Genomic DNA, 14,762 nt, shown 5'->3' with positions numbered 1-14,762 from the left:
GCTCCGCTCTTAAAAAGGAAATACGTTAAACAAATATGGTTCGCCGATGGGCCGTAGTGAAACGATCACAAACGTTTTTCCTAGCGACTGATGACCTGATTACAGGACGCGTGTTATTCTCCAGGTATGTAAGGAGACGGTATGCAGCTTCCAAGGTCTTTTAGGCGTGTGCTCGCTAAGAAGCAAGTCGACCACCATCGTCAACGGTTGCCAATCGCCACTGCTGGAAGCTGCCTGCAGTGCGGTCCCAGTATATTTACTCGGCCACATCATTACACTATACATTACAACCAGCGGGTGGCGCGAGCCAACAAAGAATACGCAACACGAAGAACAGTATTGCAATGTGCGGCTCGCTGTGGGTATCGTGGTGGGTTATACAGGACCTGTGGGACACGCCCGTGTATAAACCGCGAGGCGCTGTGGTGTGATTTACGACGCCGAGCATTGCAGGTTGTTATAGTGCCATTTAGCGGCAAAGAATAATGGCGTAACTGGGCGTTTTGCCTTCCTCACCAGCGTGTTGCCCCATTCCGGGACGAGCGGCCGTTATCTTTGTTTCTAATCTACTTTGTCGCGAGTACTGCCTCGTTGCTCAAACGGCACCTCCTCTGGAAGTGTATACGATTGGCTTATTTGTTTCACGCACTCTGAGCCACACTGCGTATGCCTGATTTGCATCGACACATTTTGCTCAAATTGTTTATTCGTATGCGGACTAAAGATATTTTCCACCATGTTGGGCTATTACACAATGCGTAGAATTTATCCGCGGAAAGCATGCGGCCCGAATATGCATATGAGTATAAAGTACAAAGTCAACGCGATGGCTGTGCTTTGAAAATGTTAAGAACTTTAACTAACAAGTAAGATAATACTTTTCTAGAAACTGTTAGTTTTTAAACTTTAGGTATCGTCGTTTCCGACAACGCCTCCATTATTGCAAATCAGTTCAGCAGAATCCCGCAAGGTGGCGGAATAGTTAAGAGAGGTAAATTGACAACCGCCCATTTGTAGCGCCGAATCACAAGGAAATCCATGGGGATTTCTCAGAAAGAAAGCTTTTTCGTAGCAGAAAAATTCGTCCCGGTCCGGGGATACGCACGCCATACAGGGGGCCCCAGCTATCTCTAGCCAGCGTTTAAAATTATGGCAACGCACTCTATGATGCCGCGACCAAATGCATGATGCTGATTCTTGCGTGAAGTAAGTCATACTATTTTTCTGTACGGCTTAATTGCTTGATTAGGCAACAAACATTAATCAACGTTCGAAGCAACGAAGCTGGGCGAGAAATTCCTGTTAGAAAAGCTATCGATCAGTTTATAAAACGTCTCATTAGACGGTTTCAAAGTTTCTATGTATTAAGTGTTAGTGTTTTTCCGGTTACTAAAAATGCCCGCGGAATGCAAAAATTTACCACGTGACATGCCCACTTGCGCGTCATGACTGCGGTGCTCCCTATAACGTTGTACCTACAAACGATAGGCTTTCTTCGCGGCGGTTCCGGACAGCGAAAAGCAGACGCAGTGGTTATCGCTTGTGCGGCCGCAAACAGCACGTGCGACATCGCGCACCCACCACCATCGTCACAGCCCTGTCGCCTTTAAAGCGGCAGCGCACGCGGCCAAATGCTATGAAACGCAGAACGTTAGGGAGCACCGCAATCACGGCGCGCATAGGCGCGCGAGCAGGCATGTCCGATAGTAAGTTTCTTGTATTTCGCAGGTATCAGTGGTTAGCGGAAAAACATTATTATTTAATAGATATGAACTTAGAAACTGTCTAATCGGATGTTTCGCGAGCTGATCTACAACTTTTTCTTTGGAATTTTTTTGCGTAACTTCATTGTTTCAAAAGTTAAATAATTGATCTCGCCCAAGTAAGCAATTAAGCAGAACACAAGAAATAGTGTGACTTACTCCATTCAACAGTCAGGAATATGCATTTGGTCACGTCGTCCTATGAGTGCGCTGGCATATCTTTGAACTCTGGCTAGAGATAGCTGGGGCACCCTGTATATATAATATATATATATATATATATATATATATATATATATATATATTATATATATATATATATAGGATTCACACTTGCACTGCAGCTAGAGTTAAGTAGAGGCCTGCAGTCTGATCAACTCACGTCAACATCACTGTACTCAACTCTCTGTTAGCTTTTTTTTCCCTCTATTTCTTGAGAGGAAGCTCAAATTAACTTCCTTCGATCCACAAGCAGCCATTGTTCTTTTGCACACGCAGGGGCTGGTAGTTATTAAAGCGTGTAATTAGACGGCGCTAATAAGTTTCTGGTCGAGTAACTTAATTCCTCCGCCTGCCATTCGTGCTCGAGTAGATGGGGTGGAAAATGAGAACAGCTGTCGACGTTCGCCTATGGTTCGCAGCATATTTCTTGTGTTATCTTTACCACTTGCGTTATACGAGTGGCCCGCGTAAATGAAGCGAGAGCCGCACGTGAGAGAAAGAGTGGTTTGCGCTCTCACGCGCCTGAGGCCTGACATTACTGAAGGCATATTAGTGGCATAAAACTTGTCAAGTTGTCATTTTACTTAGAATATGCAAGCTTTCCTCGGTACCAGAGTGTGGTACGTGTTGCACAAATATGGATGACAGTTCTCTCATTCATCAAACTTGCTCCACCTTGCGGATTTCTGTAGAACTGCTTTACCGTATTCAGTGTCCATGCGCTTATGTCGATTATTGTGGCTCCACCGTGCAATGTCCTAGTGTGTTCATTTGCTCATATGGTAGAGTGAGGTCATCAAACGCGCTTTTGAAATGAACTAAAGTAATACTGCTAGCAATATATCGCGGCTGACTAATAGGCAAACACCCTCAAATCATCTTAAGAAAGGTCTGTGCTCTCCAGAGCAGAGCCATTTCTCCCGCTTCGATGCCTGAACCAGAATATTTTTCCATTATGAAGTCTTGCTTCAGAGGTACACCCATACGCATTTCTTAACCAACTTCGTACGAAGCGCTCAGAAGATTGGCAATGTTTCCGTATGTTGTTGCCTTGACATCACTGAATGTTAAAAGAGAGGTGGAGGGGGTGAACATGTTTGCTGAGCGCAAATCATGAAGTGAATTTAGTTGAAGTGCATCTCATTAGGCAAATGAATGACCCTACTAAGCAAGCATTGATTGCACTAAAGACAGAAGAACACCGGAGATTGCACACTTGCGTTTCAAACAATGCCGCGAAGTAGATTGATCAAAACGCTACATATTCAAACTAAAGTGCCTCCTCGGCTGACGGTCAGGCGTGAGCATAACGACCTAAAAAATGACCAGTGATTTCTTTCCACTATTTACCGCTAATTACAGTATATCTACTTAGAACATCGCGTTCCCTGAAGAGCGAAACGTTAAGGCCGGTTCACACCGGCGACTAGCACCGGCCGCGCGACCGTTTGCAACTGGCGGTCAAAAAGCGACTCAAAGCGACCGATGTTCAGACCTGCGTGCGACCTATATGCGTCGCCACATAGAATTCATGTCTGCTCGTATACCGTTCGCATTGCCGTTGCCCGGTAAAATAGGCTGACGTCCTGTTCCTGCGCATCTGATTGGTTCAGAGGTTTGCGACTGCAGTCTCGCGACTGAGAAATCGAGCAGCGAGCGACTGAGCCAAAGCAATCGCTTTGCGACCAAAACGGTCATTTGCGACCGTTTGCGACCAGTCGCTTTGCGACCAATTTAGTCGCACGACCGTTGCTAGTCGCCAGTGTGAACGAGCCTTTAGTTGCAAGAGCTGGACAACTGGATCGGCAAGGCTGCGCAGTTCATAAGTGACGTGTGCAACGTAAATATGACGGCGCGAACTACTATAGCAGAAACATTACAAACATAACACCTCGTGTCCTTGCCGTGCCTTATGCCGTGTTATTCTAAGTCGTTAGAAATGAAGAAGAGCTATTCGCGTTTGTAGATGAGTTACCTTAATTTTATACGAAGTTTGTGCTGCAAATATGTTAGCTTTCGAAAAGTATTTTTACGTTCGTTTTGAAAAAATAAACAACAAGCAGCAGAAGATGAAATAGATGGCTCGAAAAACTCGACACCTTCCTTTTCAAAGCGCCTGTCACGCGCACCTTTTTCAGAACGATACCTCTCTAAAGTGAAACAAAGCCACGAGATCGTTGCTGTTTTGACAGTCGACACGGGTTACCTATATATCAGACACAGAAAAACCGAGTACACGCAGCCAGACGCGGCTACACGGCGCCAGAAATTTTATGCATAGTGGTAGCCAGAAATCATGGCGGGCGTCGCCAGTCCCTCGCAGAGTCGTAACTTCTTCCTGGCCGCGCCACCTAACAAAATATCCAATAAGGCGGATTGCCGTCCTTTTCACGCAACCCTTCGTACAACGATAAAAAAAAAAGCAGTAACGTTAAGAAACAGTACTTGCACGTTACGTATCCTCCGAGATCAAAAGAGATCTTCTAGTCTGCTCGAAAACGGCTTTCCCCACTTACTACACTTTTCTTTTTATCTAGTTTCCCAGACTCCACCCTCAAGACATACGACTCGGCACAATCTCACAAAGAGCGCACTCGTTCCTTACAAGTGCAGCTCGGATTGGCGACAGAGCGTTGCTCGTCGTAAAAGACGCACCCTCTACTTCTTTCAGCAATCCTAGCCTGCCTTTCTTTTCGGTCTCGTCGTCGCGTTCTGACCTCATTGTGGAACTGGCGCGGCTAAGCTGACGCAACGAGCGTTATCCGGTCTCGCTGCCGCCTCTTTCTGCCGTACATTGTCGGTTCTGCTTCGGCCTTGCTGGAAACCGTCTATTCCGAGAGATCCACTTTTCTATATACAGGTGCCTTCGGAGGGCTTGAAGCTCTGCAATACCTATTGCTGTCCTCAGCATCGACCGCTGACTTTCGATGCCCAAGATCACGTGGCTGGTCTTCGATTAGCCGCTACTGAGCAACAATGAGGTGGTTGCTTAAGGGACAGTGTAACGGTTATATCGTTTCTAGCTCTTCCCAAGAAGAGATGCGCTAAGCATTAGCTGGAAACAGAGTTTTTTTTATCGAGACCTGCCTACCTAACGCTTACGGAACGTTTATGTGCACAGATTTTTGTGGTAATATCTTTGATTACTTAAGTCGTTCCTTACTTAAGGACAATGTTTACAAGTGGTGATATTGAGAACCTTAGCCACTTCAGCAGAGTAAGGTGGCTGCATGCACGACAAGTGTTTTAACATGAAAGTTGTTTATGTCGGGGTCCACTAGCCCTTCAGTGACGTCGTTTTCGTAAAGTAAGGAACGTCTGTAAAATGCACACGAGCAGAAGAAAAAAATGCCCCCACCTCCCCGAAGGGAATCATGAGGAAATGCGAATGCATTTCTTGCGCCGAGAGTACACGGCGTAGTAATTTTAATGGCGTAAAGCTGGACACATCGACGCGCTCAAGTGTCTCCCTTTTGGGCGCCTCTTTCAACAAACGCTTCCTACGTGCGTTCGTAATTACCTCAGGGATGTTGCCACCGCCTTCAATGCAGCACAAACGCGTTTAGAACGCGCTGTTTTCAGGCTGTGCCAAGGCAGCACAAACGCTACAAACGCGTTTCAAACGCACTGCATTGAGGCGGTGGCGCAGGGAAAAGAGAGAGCGAACGGCGAGAGAAGGAGTGGCGAAGCACTGCACCTAGCCTCTCCTACACTCTCTCCACACACGCGGGAGCTCCGCCGAGCTCCCGCGATGTGAGCGCCCTTACACGCCGGAGCGTGCTCCTCCCTTCCGCTCACTCTCCGCTACTCCGCCCGCACCACCTGCTCTGGTTGCTAGGGGCGAGGATAAGCGCGCGCGCCCGCAGCTGTTGCTATGGGAGAGGGAGTGAGATCGGAGAGGCGCGCGGACAACGCCGGACGCCTGACATAGCCCGAGTAAGAAATGCATTCGCATTTAAAAGGTTCGCTGATTTGAATGACCTGAGAGTCGAACACACGACCACTCGGTCCGCTCGATAGGTGCCGAGCTCTCTAACCACTGCGCTACCGACGTACATGCACGAGGCTTCCCAAATGTGCCTTATATCTTTCACATCTTCTCCAGTGAACTTGATTGGCACAGCTGAAGAGTATATATGGCTCCGGTTAGCGAGGGGTGGCGGTGTCGCCGTCTGGGAGCGGTGAAGTGAAGTACTGCATCATGACACTCAAGAGCGCCGACAGGGAACGCTTTGGTAGTTTCAGCGCAACGGAGGCTTTCGGTGCATTGTAAACAATTCTGTTGTCGATGCGCCGTAGTTGGTGACCCGTGACAGAGTATCTGTTTCACCTTTCGCGTCGTGTTAACGTGTGAGGCCTTATCGCCCGACTAGTGCCGTTTCCACAAGCACCAAAGTGGTTTCTCCGTCGCCTACTTCTCCCAGTGCAATAACACCGACTAATAGAGCAGCTGCGATAAGCGGCACAGAAAGGCAATGACGCCGACAGGCGAATGTCATGCAGAGAGTGCTTTCGTGCAGCAAGGGACACGCAGCGGCAAGCGGACCGCCTTTCCGCTCTCACAGCTGAAGCTACGAAACCTGCCTCTCGCATTCTTGGAGCGCTGTGTGGTATATGCATGAGCACAGGCGTAGGTTACCCTATTACTGAGAGGCACCCACCTTGGTGTTTCTCTCGTCAAGTGGCGACGCTCTGAATAAGTGCATATCGAGTACCAGTGCTTATTATGTGCTTGTTGATTCACCATAGGCTATATTTCCAGGTGTACGTTAACAACTTCAGCTACCACAAGGGTTAATTCATGGTCATGGATGTTACTCGTGGGGATAGAGATGTGCCTCTAGGTGTTAACGTGAGTGCATGCATGTACAACCGAGCTATATCTGCCATACACCAATATACAATGTGCAAGCTCTTATACATCAATGTTCAACGAACTATCAACTACGCCTATGAAGACAAGGTTCACTTTCGTGTTATACCAATTCCCACATTCTAAGAAAAAAAAAGAGTATGCGTGACTCTTTTCGGAGAGTTCTGACTTGCCACGTATACGACTCTCTTTAAATAGTCACGGTGACTCTCTTGGTGGGTCAGGGTCGGCTCGCTCTAGGAGAGTCCCCAAAATTGGGGACTCTCCTATGTACACCAAAATTGGTATTGCGCCAAAATATACACCAAAATTGGTATTGCGCGATGTGACTGTATGACGAACATAAATGAGAGGCCTTAACATGCGAATTACGTTATGCATGTCATGTACGGTATGATTTACATGACACTCTCATGGTGCTCTTCCGGCCGTTTTGTTAACTGGATGTATACCAAAATTGGTATGGCATGACACGAGTGCGTGATGAACATAAACGACAGGTCATGGGTTGTAAATACCAGAATATACGTTTCATTTGCATGGTGTATACTAGATTGTGCATGCATGCGTGCATGGCAAACATGCGATATATGGTGGACTAGTTGCCATGGCATGAATGATTTTATTTGGTTCAAAGACAAACAAAGCGATGTATGCAGCTCTTTGTTGGCTGCTTCGCATTACATCGATTCCCACAGTGCGTGGGATCTGCCGGTTATTTTTAACCACCGAGCCGCTAAAAGGCTATATTCACAAGAGATTTAATACTTCTCATCTTTAGGACAACGCCAAGTGCACTTTGTAATGCGCTTGAACCACAGAGCGGCACCTACATTGATATGACTCTCGTGAACGGACGGTACGACGACCACACACAGCACTCCCGACAAGTGCACTCACTGATCTTTTTACAGTACATATAGAGCCGATCAAGGCCAAATGCTTCTTTACATCGTGTTAGGCATACGTACGAGCGGTCAGAGTTGCACCAACGCAACGGAACAAACCGCCTTTTGAGGCCCTGCATGACGTACGCGCACATGCAAGCACAACGCGGCTAGCAGACGACGCATGGAGCAATCCACACTAGGCGCGCTTCAGCCTGTAGCCGCCAGGCGGCGACTCCGCTCACTCTCGCGGCCAATAGTGCACGAAAGATCTTGGGAGGCTGGTCTTACAGCAAAGCAGCCCAGAAAGCCACACGAGCCCTCTTGTAGTACTTGAAGGCAATAGCTTTGAGCAACCGCCTGTGAAACACTGCAGTGTGTGTGTGTGTGTGTGTGTGTGTGTGTGTGTGTGTGTGTGTGTGTGTGTGTGTGTGTGTGTGTGTGTGTGTGTGTGTGTGTGTGTGTGTGTGTCTGTGTGTGTGTGTGTGTGTGTGTGTGCGCGCGTGTGTGTGTGTATGTTTGTGTGTGTGTGTTGTGAAATGTGACTTTCATTGTCTCTATATTTCGCTCCCTTAGTCCCCTCCCAATGTGTAGGGTAGCCAAGTGTACGCAGTCTAGTTAACCTCCCTACCTTTCCTATATTTATTCTCTAAGTTAAATCGAGATATAGAGCCAGAGAAAGCGAGTGGGCCAAGTACAGTAAGCTAGTGGGCCAAGTAGTACAGCTAGTGGGCTCTCTGTGGGCCAAGTATAGTAAGCGTTATAAAACATGTTGTTCGGCTAGTTGTGTCCTACTCTGCAAAAATTAATCGCGAAGCGCATGGCGAAGAAAAAACAAGGGGACAGGAAAGGACGTCACACGTTATTCCCTGCCCCACCCCCTCTTGTTTTTTCTTCGCCTTGTGTTGCGTAATTACCTTTTGTACAGTAAGCGTGTTCCAAACGCACAATTGCTAACGACTTCTAAAATAAAGCACATCATAAAAACTCTTAAGAGTACGTTGAAACAACGATAGTGTGATGGCAGCATAGCAGAAACACAGCAGAAGGTGTAAACATTGAGGCAGCATAGGAGAAGATATAAGCAGATGCGGAATATATCACGTCTTGTAAGCGAGACGTCTGCAAGATAGATTTATATAGTTTTGACGCAAGCTTCAAGAAAAGAGCTACGTATTGACCGTTGTGTGAAGAAGTACTCCAGCGTTGCTCTTCATTTCTTTGTTTACTGTTCTTGAAAAACGAGAGATAATCGATTTCTTGTCGTCGGCACAAACATTTGCAAGTGGGAAAAGTAGGCTTTCTTTTTTCAGGTCCCGTCTTGTACACGTATCGATCCGATTCTGTTATCGTCTCACGACAACATAGAATGCGTCTTTAGACTTCAATCTAAAGCGTGTCAGAAGCTAAGCGTGACCATGTCACCTAAAGCAATAACGAAATCAATAGTGGGAGAACGCACAGCGCGAGGCAGACGCGTGTGCGACTGGGCAGGCTTGGGAACTTGAGTGCAACGCACGTGTAATCATTGTATGACTGAAGAATTGAGTAAAATAAAGCGTGGAAACTCGGACATAATAATAATTGTTGGTGTTTAACTTATGAAAACGACGACATGATTATAAGGCGCGCCGTACACTCTAAACGTGGTAACGGGAAAATGTGATTTCGCGCACCTATATAGCTAAGGGTTAAATTAGTTCAGGGTGCATACATTCTAAACTTGGTAACCCTTACTATCGGTGCACACAATCACATTTATCGGTTACCACGCTTAGAGTGTAGTGGAGGGCACCGCAAATTTCGACCACCTCGGATTCTCTAACGAGCACCTAAGTCTAAGTACATGGGCCTCAAGCAATTTCGCATCCATCGAAAATGCGGCCGCCTTGGCAGGGATTCGATTCCGCGGCCTTTGGGTCAGCAGTCGAGCACCATAACCAATAGACAACCATGACGGGTAAAAAACTTGGGCATGCTGGTAGGACATAATAAATATAAGAACTGTACAATAGAAAATGACTGACAAAGAACGCTCACACAGCGCCGCGTGTGTGTTGTAAAATGACAATGGTATCGCAAAACAGGCATTCAAAAGAATGCTGCGCTACAAATATTCTGGGACTTCTTCAATAATCAGCATATGCGAGTACCTGTGCATATGCTATAATTTCCTGGGCTTAGCTATTGCATTTTGCTGCGTAGTGTACCCTTAGGAGCGTTCCCTTTCGAGGTGTAGAAGGCTGCTTCGAGTTTAGCCTGATTATGTGCGTGATTATTCCCATGTGCGTACACACGTGGGGAGAGAGAGGAACAAAACAATTATGGTGGAAGTGGTTTTATCACATTTTAAGCAGGGATTGCTCCTTGAAACTTTTAGATCCGCTATTCACGTGGTGTTGTCGCAAACCTCCTCTACGAACTGTTCTTTGCATTCATAATATGGCACTGAAGCGACGGAGAAGCTTTTTGCTGTCCTCTATTTCTTACATGCAAAAGATCCGAACCCTTTTCTTCTTGACTTTCCACAAAGAATGAGGAGATGTTGAGTATTAAAACATATAACCTATGATGCTCATAGTAGCTGGCAGTGCTTGGTGTAGAAAAAAAGTACAAGAATTCGCGGTTTAGTCTTTTCAAGCTGCCTATAAGTTATATCGCACGATATGCGTTCAAGGGTTTCCTATCAGGGAGAGTATTTGGACAGTATTTATTCAACAAATTCATAACCGCCAGTTATAGGCCTATACAGTGCTTTTTTTTTCTTCTTTGTTTTTCAGACAAAACTAAACCTCTGTCCTGACCCAGTCTACTAGTTGCGTCAGAACCCGCAGGGGCGTCTGTGGAAGCAGGCGTTTGGTGTGTAGCGACACCACGGACCCGAGCTAACGGGGGGGGGGGGTTCGACCCCCTCCCACGCCTAGCCGTGCGTGGCTTAGCCGTGTCCGGGGAAAAGGGGATCCTGGGGGTTGAGCCAATGCCGCGTGATTGGACCTTCAAGGCCCCCCGGCAGAGGCAACACACCCCTTTGGCCCCGGCTTCACGTAGACGGCACCCCTGGGATGACCCACCCAGGGAAAATCGGCAGTCGCCTTTTCCTATCTCTCTCCCACATCTTCGTCTTTCTCTCTCACTGTTCCCCTTTCCTGTCGTCTCCTCTCTTCAACTTACTTCCTTTTTCATGGCGGCAAGGGTTAACCTTGTGTGGGTAGCCAGCCTTGGATACGCCATATTTGGTTATAGCCGTAACGTACAGCTGGCGCTTGCAGGATGTGCTTTTCACACTTCCTGCAGCGTCCCCTAGTTGGACTCCGTGGTGGGTGGTTGGCGTTACTGCCGAAACATACCACATCCTATGGATAGCTCTTTCCCGAAACTTCCCGATCGTCCCCATAAGAGGGGGCGCACCGAAGATGTATTTCTCTTTGTTGGACACCAGGAAGAAACCTTTCCACGTTATCATGTCGTACATTCCGAAAAAGCAGGAAAGACAGTGAGAATGATCTCACCTTTCCTGGTCTCGAAAACTCTGTCAGATACAATTGGAGCAGGCTACAAAGCATCAAGAATGGCAAATGGAGATCTTCTCTTAGAACTCCGCGACCAAATACAGCATCAGAAACTGTCGAATCTAACATCATTTGGGGACGTCCCAGTGACAGTCACCCCCCACCGCACGATGACCACATCCCGTGGTGTCTCAGATGATGACCTCATGGGACTAACTGAGGCTGAACTTGTTGAGGGCTGGAGTGACCAGAATGTCCTGAATGTGAAGAGAATTATCATGAGGCGCGATGGAAAGGAAATACAGACCAAACATCTAATCCTTACTTTTGGCTCCAGTATCCTGCCCGAAACGATCGAGGCAGGGTACATCAAACTCAAAGTCAGACCCTACATTCCAAATCCTCTCCGATGCTTCAAGTGCCAGCGATTTGGCCACAGTTCACAAAACTGTCGCGGCCGCTCTACCTGTGCAAAATGTAGTGCAACTGAACATCCGTCCGAGTCCTGCGAAAATGCTGCACACTGTGTGAACTGTGATGGGGACTACGCCGCGTACTCGCGATCGTGCCCATCATGGAAGAGAGAGAAGGAAATAGTTGTAACTAAGGTCAAAGAAAACATCTCCTTCAAGGAGGCACGCAGGCGTATTTCCTACCTACCGAATGGTAGCTTTGCCGATGTGGCGCGACAAGGGGCAGCGCCACAACGGCTTCCGGCGGCTGTCCAGCGCACACGTAGTGAGCTGGCAGTGACGCCAACTTCCCCCTCGGCGGCTGCAGCCAGTGCTGCATCGCCATCTCTAAAAAAAGGACCCACCAGCCTCTGAGCAGGTGGGCCCAAAGGCTCTGCCTCCTGAGGCGAAGCCTCTTCGGCGAACATCCAACGCCTCGCAAGAGGTGATGGACACTAGTTCGAGTGAGGCGGCGCGGAACGCGCCAAAGGAGCGGCGCGACTCTGTCGACCGTTCTAAGAAAGGAAAAATTCCTATTACGGGGCCCAGAAAGAGCTCCGTAACTTGAGGTTTCTCTAAACACACAGCACTAGCCTTCTATTCAAGATGGATACGCAGGTATTGCAATGGAACGTCAGAGGTCTTCTGCATAATCTAGACGACGTTAATGAGCTCCTGCGTAAATTCAGTCCAAAAGTGCTGTGTGTTCAAGAAATACATCTTAAACCGACACGCACAAAGTTCCTCAGACAATATGCCATATTCCGCAGGGACCGTGACGACGCAGTCACTTCGTCCGGTGGTGTGGCGATCATAGTTGATAGTAGCGTTAGCTGCAGGCAACTCCATCTGAGAACACATCTAGAAGCAGTCGCTATTCAAGGGGTGCTTTTTAACAAGCTAATCGCTGTCATCTCATTATACATTCCCCCAGGCTATAGACTTAGTAGAACTGAATTCCAGAACCTAATTGATGAGCTTCCTGAACCCTGTTTACTAGTTGGAGATTTCAATGCACATAACACACTTTGGGGAGATTCTCGTTGTGATGCGAGAGGAAGACCGATAGAAAATTTCCTATTCTCTACTGGTGCATGTCTGCTCAACAAAAACGAACACACATACTTAAATGCCACGCACCAAACGTACTCATCTATCGGCTTAACCATCACATCCAGTACTCTAGTTCCGTATCTTGAATGGCAAGTTATTAAAAACCCATACGGAAGCGACCACTTCCCTATAGCGATAAGCTTAACAAAACGAGACAGTGGTTCCCCCCAGCTTCCCAGTTGGAAAATTAAGTCAGCAAACTGGGAGCTGTTCCAAGAACACACATATCTACAGTGGGATGACATTGCTTCCTCTAGCATAGACGACGCTGTGGCGATATAACACATTTTATTATAGACGCTGCTGAAAATGTATTAAACAAACCAACAGACAAATTAGAAAACGTCGTATACCCTGGTGGAATGAAGAATGTAGGGAGGCAAGAAAAAAACAGAACAAAGCTTGGGCTTTACTTCGCGACCATCCAACAGCTGAGAACCTCGTTAATTTCAAGCAAACAAAGTCGCAGGGCAGACGAGTCCGTCGACAGGCTAGGAGAGAAAGCTGGCAAAAGTACATATCTAACATAAACTCTTATACGGATGAGGGTAAGGTGTGGAATAGCCTAAACAAATTAAATGGCCGGGAAACACAACCACTACCCTTAGTAAATACCGAAGGGAATAGCATGGAAGACCAGGCAGACTTTCTGGGTGGACACTTTCAACATATTTCTAGCGCATCCTACTATAATCCAACTTTCCTGAGGTTCAAGGAACGCGCTGAGCGGGAACGCCTTGAACGAAAGTGCGCAAAAGATGAACCTTACAACCGTCCGTTTAATGTAGCCGAACTGAAGGCCGCTTTGAACTCCTGCCACAACTCAGCACCAGGTGGTGATCGTATAATGTATGAGATGATCAGGAACTTACACCCCGAAGCACAGAATGCACTTCTGTCTCTCTACAACACCTTGTGGGCAGCTGGGTACATTCCAACTTCTTGGAAAGAAGCCATTATAATTCCAATACACAAGCAAGGGAAAGATCCGTCCTTAGCCAGTAGCTATAGGCCAATAGCATTGACGAGCTGCCTGTGCAAACTCTATGAAAAAATGATAAACCGGCGATTAATCTATCTTCTCGAAAACAACAACCTACTAGACCCACTTCAGTGCGGCTTCAGGGAGGGCCGCTCAACACTAGACCACCTTGTTCGCATTGAGGGAATAGTTAGAGATGCCTTTATCCATAAACAGTTTTTTCTTTCCGTATTTCTCGACCTCGAGAAAGCCTATGACACAACATGGCGATTTGGAATCCTCAAAGACCTGTCCGCGTTGGGTGTTCGGGGCAGCATGCTCAAAACAATAGAAAGTTACCTGTCCAATCGCACTTTTCGCGTTAGAGTGGGAAATGTCCTGTCAAAACCGTTCACTCAAGAAACTGGTGTGCCACAAGGAGGAGTGCTTAGCTGCACCCTCTTCATTGTGAAAATGAACTCCCTTCGTACGGTTATTCCTCCCGCAATGTTTTACTGTGTATATGTTGATGACGTCCAAATAGGCTTAATCATGTAACCTCTCAATCTGTGAGCGGCAAGTTCAGCTTGGCCTGAACAAAATAACTAAGTGGGCAAATGAAAATGGTTTTAAGATAAACCCCCTTAAAAGCTCGTGTGTTCTTTTTAACAGGAAAAGAGGCCTTGTATCAGATCCCGAGGTTACGCTGGATGGACAACGCTTGGAGATCAACAAAGAACATAAGTTTCTAGGTGTCATTCTTGACTCAAAACTGTCCTTCATCCCACACATCAAGTACATTAAAACAAAGTGCCTAAAAACAATGAATATCCTAAAAATACTCCCACACACAACTTAGGGAAGTGACAGGAAGTGCTTAATGAACCTGTACAAGAGTCTTTCTTGTCAAGGCACGTTTAGACTACGGAAGTGTGGTGTATCACTCTGGCGCACCAAGTGCTCTGAAAATCCTTGATCCGAT

The sequence above is a fragment of the Rhipicephalus sanguineus genome, chromosome 3, assembly GCF_013339695.2.
Source record: "Rhipicephalus sanguineus isolate Rsan-2018 chromosome 3, BIME_Rsan_1.4, whole genome shotgun sequence".
Lineage (NCBI taxonomy): Eukaryota > Metazoa > Arthropoda > Arachnida > Ixodida > Ixodidae > Rhipicephalus > Rhipicephalus sanguineus.
Note: the sequence above shows the minus strand (reverse complement) of the source record.